Source organism: Oryx dammah, unplaced genomic scaffold (genome assembly GCF_014754425.2).
Source record: "Oryx dammah isolate SB20612 unplaced genomic scaffold, SCBI_Odam_1.1 HiC_scaffold_29, whole genome shotgun sequence".
Classification (NCBI taxonomy): Eukaryota; Metazoa; Chordata; class Mammalia; order Artiodactyla; family Bovidae; genus Oryx; species Oryx dammah.
Window position 1 is genome coordinate 113,484,027 of NW_024070213.1, and position 9,688 is coordinate 113,493,714.

Consider the following 9,688-nt stretch of genomic DNA (forward strand, 5'->3'; position numbering starts at 1 on the left):
GGGGGCAAGAGGAGAAGGGCACGAGAGATGAGATGGCTGGATGGCACCATTGACTCGATGGACATGAGTTTGAGTGAACTCTGGGAGTTAGTGATGGACAGGGAGGCCTGGCGTGCTGCAATTCATGGAGTCGCAAAGAGTCGGACATGACTGAGCGACTGAACTGAACTGAATCAATTAATATAATAAAGTTGCACTGTATAAAATCAACACACAGAAATCCCTTGCATTCCTATACACTAATAATGAGAAAATAGAAAGAGAAATTAAGGAAACAATTTCATTCACCATTGCAATGAAAAGACTAAAATACTTAGGAATGTATCTACCTAAAGAAACAAAAGACCTCTATATATAGAAAACCATAAAACACTGGTGAAAGGAATCAAAGAGGACACTAATAGATGGAGAAATATACCCTGTTTGTGGATCAGAAGAATCAATATAGTGAATATGAGCATACTACCCAAGCAATCTATAGATTCAATGCAATCCCTATCAAGCTACCAACGGTACTTTTCACAGAGTTAGAACAAATAATTTCACAATTTGTATGGAAATACAAAAAACCTCGAATAGCCAAAGTAATCTTGAGAATGAAGAATGAAAGTGGAGGAATCAACCTGTCTGACTTCAGGCTCTACTAGAAAGCCACAGTCATCAAGACAGTGTGGTACTGGTACAAAGACAGACATATAGATCAATGGAACAAAATAGAAAGCCCAGAGATAAATGCATGCACCTATGGACACCTTATCTTTGACAAAGAGGGCAAGAATATACAATGGAGAAAAGAAAATCTCTTTAACAAGTGTTGCTGGTCAACCATTTGTAAAAGAATGAAACTAGAACATTTTCTAACACCATACACAAAAATAAACTCAACATGGTTTAAAGATCTAAAAGTAAGACCAGAAACTATAAAAGTCCTAGAGGAGAACCTTGGCAAAACACTCTCTGACATAAATCACAGCAGGATCCTCTATGATCCACCTCCCAGAATACTGGAAATAAAAGCAAAAATAAACAAATGGGACCTAATTAAAATTAAAAGCTTCTGCACAACAAAGGAAACTATAAGCAAGGTGAAAAGATAGCCTTCAGAATGGGAGAAAATAATTGCAAAGGAAGCAACTGACAAAAGGATTAATCTCAAAAATATACAGGCAACTCCTGCAGCTCAATTCCAGAAAAATAAACAACCCAATCAAAAAATGGGCCAAAGAACTAAACAGACATTTCTCCAAGAAGACATACCAATGGCTAACAAACACATGAAAAGATGCTCAACATCACTCATTATCACTTCTTCCCTGGTGGCTCAGAGGTTAAAGCATCTGCCTGGAATTCAGGAGACCCAGGTTCGATCCCTGGGTTGGGAAGATCCCCTGGAGAAGGAAATGGCAATCCACTCCAGTACTCTTGCCTGGAGAATCCTATGGACAGAGGAGCCTGGTAGGCTACAGTCTGTGGGGTCACAAAGAGTCAGACTCATTATCAGAGAAATGCAAATCAAAACCACAATGAGGTACCATTTCATGCTAGTCAGAATGACTTCTATCCAAAAGTCTACAAGCAATAAATGCTGGAGAGGGTGTGGAGAAAAGGCAGCCATCTTACACTGTTGGTGGGAATGCAAACTAGTACAGCCACTATGGAGAACAGTGTGGAGATTCCTGAAAAAATTGGAAATAAAACTGCCATATGACCCAGCAATCCCACTCCTGGGCATACACACTGAGGAAACCAGAATTGAAAGAGACACGTGTACCCCAATGTTCATGGCAGCACTGTTTATAATAGCCAGGGCATGGAAGTAACCTAGATGTCCATCAGCAGATGAATGGATAAGAAAGTGTGGTACATATACACAATGGAGTATTACTTAGCCATTAAAAAGTACATTTTAATCAGTTTTAATGAGGTGGATGAAACTGGAGCCTATTATACAGAATGAAGTAAGCCATAAAGAAAAACACCAATACAATATACTAGCACATATATATGAAATTTAGAAAGATAATAATGATAACCCTATATGTGAGACAGCATAAGAGACACAGATGTATAGAACAGTCTTTTGGACTCTATGGGAGAGAGCGAGGGTTTGATGATTTGGGAGAATGGCATTGAAACATGTATAATATCGTATGTGAAATGAATCGCCAGTCCAGGTTTGATGCATGATACAGGATGCTTGGGGCTGGTGTACTGGGATGACCCAGAGGGATGGTACGGGGAGGGAGGAGGGAGGGGGATTCAGGATGGGGAACATGTGTACACTCGTGGCAGATTCATGTTGATGTATGGCAAAATCAATACAGTATTGTAAAGTAATTAGCCTCCAATTAAAATAAATTTATATTAAACAAAAAAGAAGCACAGATCGATGGCCCAACAACAACCAAAAAAAAAAAAATAATAATAAAACTTTTTCAAAATTCAGTATCAGTAAATAAGTTTTCTTCTACTCTAAATCTCCATAAGGCTACTCTGTGTTTACAGTCTAAACTAAATAATTGATACTGACTAATTAGATACTTCTATCAACAATGACTTTTCTGGAGCAAAGAAATCACAATGTTTTTATCCTTGACAAGTGTAGATTTTCCAAATCATGGAGAATGAAATGAACCATTTTGCCTAACATTTGCGGTTCCCTAAATTATTGAATCAGAGTTTACTTTAATACTTAATCTTCTTTCCGATTCATTAAATAGGAGACTGTTAATATGTTCTAAGTTAAGATAAGGAAAATATTTGCTCTACTTTTATATAAAATGATCACTTCCCTTTTCTGTAATATCCTTCTCATTTGATCCATATTCATGGTGTTCGTCCACTTGAACTTCATTGCTAGCAGTAAGAAATTATTTCTGTTGCATTTGATGGAGTCTGACTACAAGTCACTCATTTTTTTGAAATAGAAGTGACTGGAATGGATTAAAGGAAAACTTCAGACTATAAGAAATGTTTCACAATTGCTTCTTTCTGACCTGAAGACATTGATACATGACTTCTTAGATGAAAGAAATTTCCTGTTCTCTCTACCCATGGACTTGATGCTTTTTTATTTGGAAGTATGAGTGGTTAATGTTAGTCTTCCAAAGCTTTGACACCTTATTTGAGGTTAGTGATGGTCAAAACTTTGGATATGTGTTCTCTAAACTTTCAATTGCCTAACCTTTTTCTAAAAAAACTATATGCTTATTTCTTTCTTTCATAACCATATGTGACTTTACAAAAAAGAAAAGATTTTGACCTTTCAATGTATTATAATAATCATAGGGGAAAATATTGATAAAGCTTCCTTGAAATTATACTGTGAATAAAGAGCTTTGACAATGTTATATTAAATATCAAGTATGGAAGAACTATGTTTACACTGATATGAGGGTCCTTACACCAATATGTGGTGCTTACACCTTATATTTTAGAGTTTTTAGTCAATGTGAAGGAAATACTAAAGACCATTTGGGCAAACATTTTAACAGGAAAAGCAATGACATAAAAAGTAAATGATTTAACTCTTAGAAGATTCTCATATACTTGTACTTTGTCAAGAGAGAAGGAAGTATCAGAAGATTACATTGTTTTATTGTCATTTTCTAGAGTTAATATTGCTTATAAACCAATTATGTTTGTGGGACTGATCATCTGAGTTGAAAGAGCTGATCTGCCCTGGTAAGTGAATCATTTCTTTCTCTTTCAACATTTCACATTTTTATTTCTTGAATACGTACACTTCTTCTAAGAGACTGGTTCTGGGCAGATAAACCTATATTTTCTCAAGATAAACAAAATTGCACTCTTCATTTTAAGAACCAAAACAAAATTTTAAAATTGATCTATTTTATATAAAGGCAAAATTATTAATTATTTGGGGTGTTATTAAACAGTAAATAAATATTGTAGTAAAATTGGTTTGGAAGCATAAGATACAGTTCTATTTCTCCCAATATGGTTTCTGGTAAAATAAAATCAATTAATTATGCTGTTAATAATTCTTCTGAGACTCAAAAAGATGATCTGTTCTAGAAAACCCCTTTATATACAGAGTTGATACAGGGGCCTTACAGAAAAATAGTTTAAAACTGAAGACATATTAGATTGGTCTGTTATCTTATTAAGGTGCAACATTTTATAGTTAGGTTAACCCCAGGCACTATGACAAACAAACTAAAAACAGGTGGAAACTTAATATAATATAGTGTTATTTTATGTTCATGTAATAGTCCAAACATTCAGGCATTCCTAGATGACAGGAGACATTTTATACTGTGAATCAAATATTTGAGCTCATTTAACATTATGGCTCCATAATCTCTTAGAAATACATGGTAATCTTCTCCTGTTTTGTGGGAGAGCTTGTGTTTGCAGGGGCACACATGTATCTCAAAAATCTTGGCTCAAAAATTGGCACACCAAATATTGGTGCATATTTACTGCTAAAGTACAGTCAAGTTTCCCATTTAATTATAAGGGAAGATAGGTATTATTATAGGCTAGGATTTTACCATAGAAGAAAATAATTTTTAATGAAGAGTTAATAATACCAACTATAATGTGGAATCCTCATCTCTTTATCTATTTGATGATTTCTTTCAACATATAGAGAATGTCCTCAAATCCTCATGCAAGGAAGACAATCTTTTAAAACCATCTAATAACTATATCCAGCTCCAAGTCTACTATCTGTTAGGGATACATATTCCAGATATATATGGTACAAGAACATAGATACTGAACAATATATCCTCTGTACGCTAGAGATACAATAATGAAGCACTGCTAAAATAACTGTAATAAAGTTTCTACTCAAAAAAAAAGAGAGAAGAAAGGAACTAAATAATCATGTATTTCATGGCAATTATGCTATTCCATTGGTCAGATAATATGAAGACCCCCATGGAATAGCTATGGAGAAGAGTCATTGATTAAAACTTTAGTCTTCCCTTCAGGAAAAATCTCTTGCACCATTACTCTTGTTATGTTAGAAAATGTGAAGGCCCTAAGATTTTACCCCACTTTCCAGATAACAGGTCAGTCTGACACAATATTCTGACAGAATGTCATAGGACTTTTGGACCAGCCAGTCAAAAAATGCAGTCATAGCAGCAGTTTTCATTGTTTTTTCATGGCCCAAATCTAATAGGTAATACAATGTGTGTCAGATGTGACCTGCACAGATGGTGTTCAACAGAGGACAGGGAAACCAATTTTTAAGAGATACTTAGCTTTTATGGAGCTAAGCACATCACCCACTATCTCTTTGAAAGAGAGCACTTACTTACCCAAGAATGTAAACACCTCTCTGGGAGGGAAGCAAAAAGGCTTTATCTTTACTATGTGGGAATATCTTTTGGGAGGTAAATCACTAATTCTTGGGAAAGATATACTATCTCTACCTTCTAAGGCTGTTTTCCTTCAAACATGCCCATTTTCCTAAGTCCCAGACCTTGCAAAAACACAATCTCCAACAATTCACCATGGAAACTTTTGAAATAGGTATTGGAATTAACCTCCCATAATACTGTAAAACTTTTGTATTATATTTCCTATTATACCAGTTTAATGCTTTAGGATATTAAAGTTGGTACATTCAAAAATACTTTAGTTTCAAATCATGGTTTCTTTGGATGTAGAATCCTCTAAAATATTTAGTAGTCATCCAAGAGATCCAACCACTTCAACTTAAAGAAAATCAGTCCTGAATATTCATTGGAAGGACTGATGCTGAAGCTGAAATTCCAATGCTTCGGCCACCTGATGCGAAGAACTGACTCATTGGAAAAGACCCTGATACTGGGAAAGATTGAAGGTGGGAAGAGAAGGGGACAACAGAAGATGAGATGTTTGGATGGCATCACAAACTCAGTGGACATGAGTTTGAGTAAACTCCAGGAGTTGGTGATGAACAGGTAAGCTTGGTGTGCTTCACTCCATGGGATCGCAACGAGTTGGACATGACTGAGTGACTGACCTGAACTGAACTGAATGTGTTGGCTTCTAGTTAATTCTTTTGGCCTATAACCACACTCATTGTTATGTCCTACATTTAACTTTCCATCCGACTCTATTTTCTCACTTAATCTATCCTTGGCACTCCTTTACTGGTGAACTACATTAAGCCATGGAGAACAACAGTATGTGGTGTTCAGCTAATTACCCATAGATTGATTTTGACTAAATCTTAATAGGCCTTTGTCTCAAAGACTTTGTCAGTTACATTTCTTACTTGGTAGGTACTGAAACAGTTGTCACAAAATTGTGGATTCTTAACACCTTTAATATTTCTTTTATTTCAGCTTATAGGCAGTTCAGTTCTGCTTCTGCTGATCATCTTCTTATAATGTCTTACTATAAAGTGCAAAGAACAAGTAACCTGTTGTAAGAAACAAAGTCTTTTTAACATTTTGCCCGGAGTTACAGTCTATAAACTAAAAACAGAAACATGTAGGCTACTTCAGGTGACAAAGAATGTGTTTATAAAAATTGTCTCTTCTAGATGGAGAAGGAAATGGCAACCCACTCCAGTGTTCTTGCCTGGAAAGCCCCAGGGACGGGGGAACTTGTGGGCTGCCGTCTACGGGGTCGCACAGAGTCGGACACGACTGAAGTGACTTAGCAGCAGCAGTCCCTTCTAGAGAATGTATAGTATTGTAGGCAATAAAATCTGTTTTCAAAGTCCTGACAGTGAAAATAAGAGTCTCTCATTTGTGTCCAACTCTTTGGGACATCATGGACTCTAGTCCGCCAGGCCACTTTATCCATGGAATTCTCCAGGCAGGAATATTGGAATGAGTAGCCATTCCCTTCTCCAGGGGATCTTTCTGACCCAGGGATCAAACCTGGGTCTCTTGCATTGCAGGCAGACTTTTACCATCTGAGCAACAAACAATATCTATATGACTAATTTTTCTACTTCTAGAATGTTTGCTCGATAATGGTAATATATATCTTAGCAATTTGTAATTGTTTTTATATTTTACATTACTTATGCTTCTGATATTGTCTTTCTAGCTCATTACTGTATTCCCAATGCCCAGCAATGTATTCATCACCTAGAATGAAATAGTAAGTACCTGATTAATTAAGGCATAGATGTAGGTAATAATGTCAACAATCTTGCAACATAATCTGCATTTCAAAAGTTTATAGATGAAAAATTGGGAAATACAATATTAATTGATTGTTTAAAGTGAAACAGGTACTTTAAACAGTAAAGTCTGATTTGTGTTAATGAAAACTTTGTGTAATTGTTTCTAGAAATATGATGATATTTGAGATAGAGGTTACAGAATATGGATATATACATGCTTAAACATTCTAAATATAACTAAATAGACAACCTGCCTATTATTAGGAAGAAAGCATACATATATTGTACTTAGAATTATGGAGTAGAAAAAGATTCTAAGATGGCATTTGGTTACCTACTTCATCTTAAGAAATGAACAGAAAGTATAAATAAATATGCTTAAAAACTTGTAACTAGCCTATATATATGTGTGTGTGTACATATATATATATATATATATATATATATATATAATTACTGTGTTTATCATTAGCAAGTTTAATGATTGTAACTGTTATATCCAAGTGCAATAGCACTCTCATAGAGCAAGTGGCCTTCCCAGGTAGAGCAAACAAGCCCAAGGCACATATGCCAGTGACATTGACACTTTTTTTTAACATTCTTATACTCAGGTTGCACAAAATTCATCTTCAATAAAATGATATGACGGGATTAGTTGTTTCAAAGAGAGTGAAAATCATTCTATTGTATCCTATTCTTTGTGACCTCGTAGACTATACAGTCCATGGAATTCTCCAGGCCAGAATACTGGAGTGGGTAGCCTTTCCCTTCTCCAAGGGATCTTCCCAACCCAGGGATTGAACTGAGATCTCCCACATTTCAGGCAGAGTCTTTACCAGCTGAGCCACAAAGGAGATGTTTCAAAAGTCTATGCAAATTTTAAAATTCTGTTTCTTGGAAATAATAGTGGCATACATGTCTTTATGATTCATAGGTTGGATCCATGTTTAACAAAGTAAAATGTAGAAGTATTTCAAAGATTTGTTAAGTGGATGGACTTTTAACAGTACTATATATGGAAATAATCACAAACTCTTTGAAACTGGAAATTGAAAAAAAAAAAAAATCTGTGCTGTCAGGTTGTGTGACAAGAATAAGTATTTATTACCCCTGTAAGGACACTTAGAATGTTAATAGAAAGGTAACTGAATACTATCATATTCTGTTGCTCCCATGTGTAATTTACTAGCAACTGAATTTATCAGAAATAAAAATAACCAACTGGATTACTAACAAAATTGAAGCAGATGCTATGTTTTAAGTCTTATGTTGCAACAAAATTTTTGAAATATTAATTTCTTATATTTTTGTCTACACATTTTTATTTTACTAAATGAAAGAAACAACAAATAATTTCTTAAGACAACATTTTATGAAGATAATGGAAATACCAGTATAGGAGCAATTTAATAACTTATAAAAATAACATTTCTAAGCCAGGCCTGAAGCCTGTACCTATGACATGACTACATACTGTATCCTTTTTATGATTATACAAATCAATCTTCCACTGAAATAAGAAGCTACCTCTAGTTACTTTTTTTTCTTCATAAATGCATTTGGAGTAATTTTAAACTCTCCAATGGAATCACCATCATTCATAATGATGACAAATACAATTTTTATAAAGCAACATACCAATGTATAAGTTTTATGACTCTAATAGTGAAATCATCTTGAGGGCTCCTTTGAGGCAGTATCCAGTGCATTTTTTACAATAAGAATGCCATATTGTTCTTCATCAATATGCCTTTTAAGCTGCATTTATATTAATTTGTTATTAGTGAAATATTATTAAAGAAATGCAAGAAAATCAAATTTTATTAATAAAATATAGTTTATTCTCTTAATGCAGAAAAGTGACATTAAAAATGTCATCTAAGAGCACAGCCCTTGAGCAAGATTGCCAAGGTTCAATACCGACAAATACTTATCATATAAAAATAGTCAGGGCTTTATACACTTTGTATTTCAGATTTCCTTATATATGAAATGAGGACAGTTTATATAAAATGTACTCACTTTATAGAATTGCAATGGTTATGTGATTTAAATGCTTAGTATATAGTAAATATTGATACTTCAGAAATGTTAGCTGACATGAGTAGTATGTCCAAAAAATTACAAAAATAGTATTTCTGGGATAGTTTCACAAATCTGTGCTTGCATGCTAAGTCACTTCAGTCATGTCGGACTTTGTAACCCATGGACTGTAGCATAGCAGGGTCCTCAGTCCATGGGATTCTTTAGGCAAAAATACTGGAATAGATTGTGTCATGCCTTCCTCTTCATAAACCTAAAACCTTTTTTTATTTTCAGCAGTTTGAATCCATAGGGGAAAATAGATAATGTTCCTTTAAAACAATTGCCTTATATTTGGAAAATATTTAACCCATAGAAAAATTGATTTATTTATGTAGTGATGAATCTTAAAATGATTAAAGGAATTTGCAAAGACAAAATTTTATTTGATATTAATTTTAATAGTGTCACGTGAGTGTATGTGCCTCAGTTCTGTCTTGTCACAACAAAGATTTGGAGTGAGGGACATTAAAGCCCTTGGCGCATCACAGCTTTCGGGTCTTG

General features: G+C 34.5%; 1 non-coding gene across 1 annotated transcript; it reads left to right on the plus strand.

Moving 5' to 3' along the window:
* The first annotated feature begins 1,310 nt into the window (after positions 1-1,310).
* TRNAS-GGA lies at positions 1,311-1,382 on the plus strand. The gene has a single exon. It is a non-coding gene; the product is annotated as a tRNA-Ser (tRNA).
* The last annotated feature ends 8,306 nt before the right edge of the window (positions 1,383-9,688 follow it).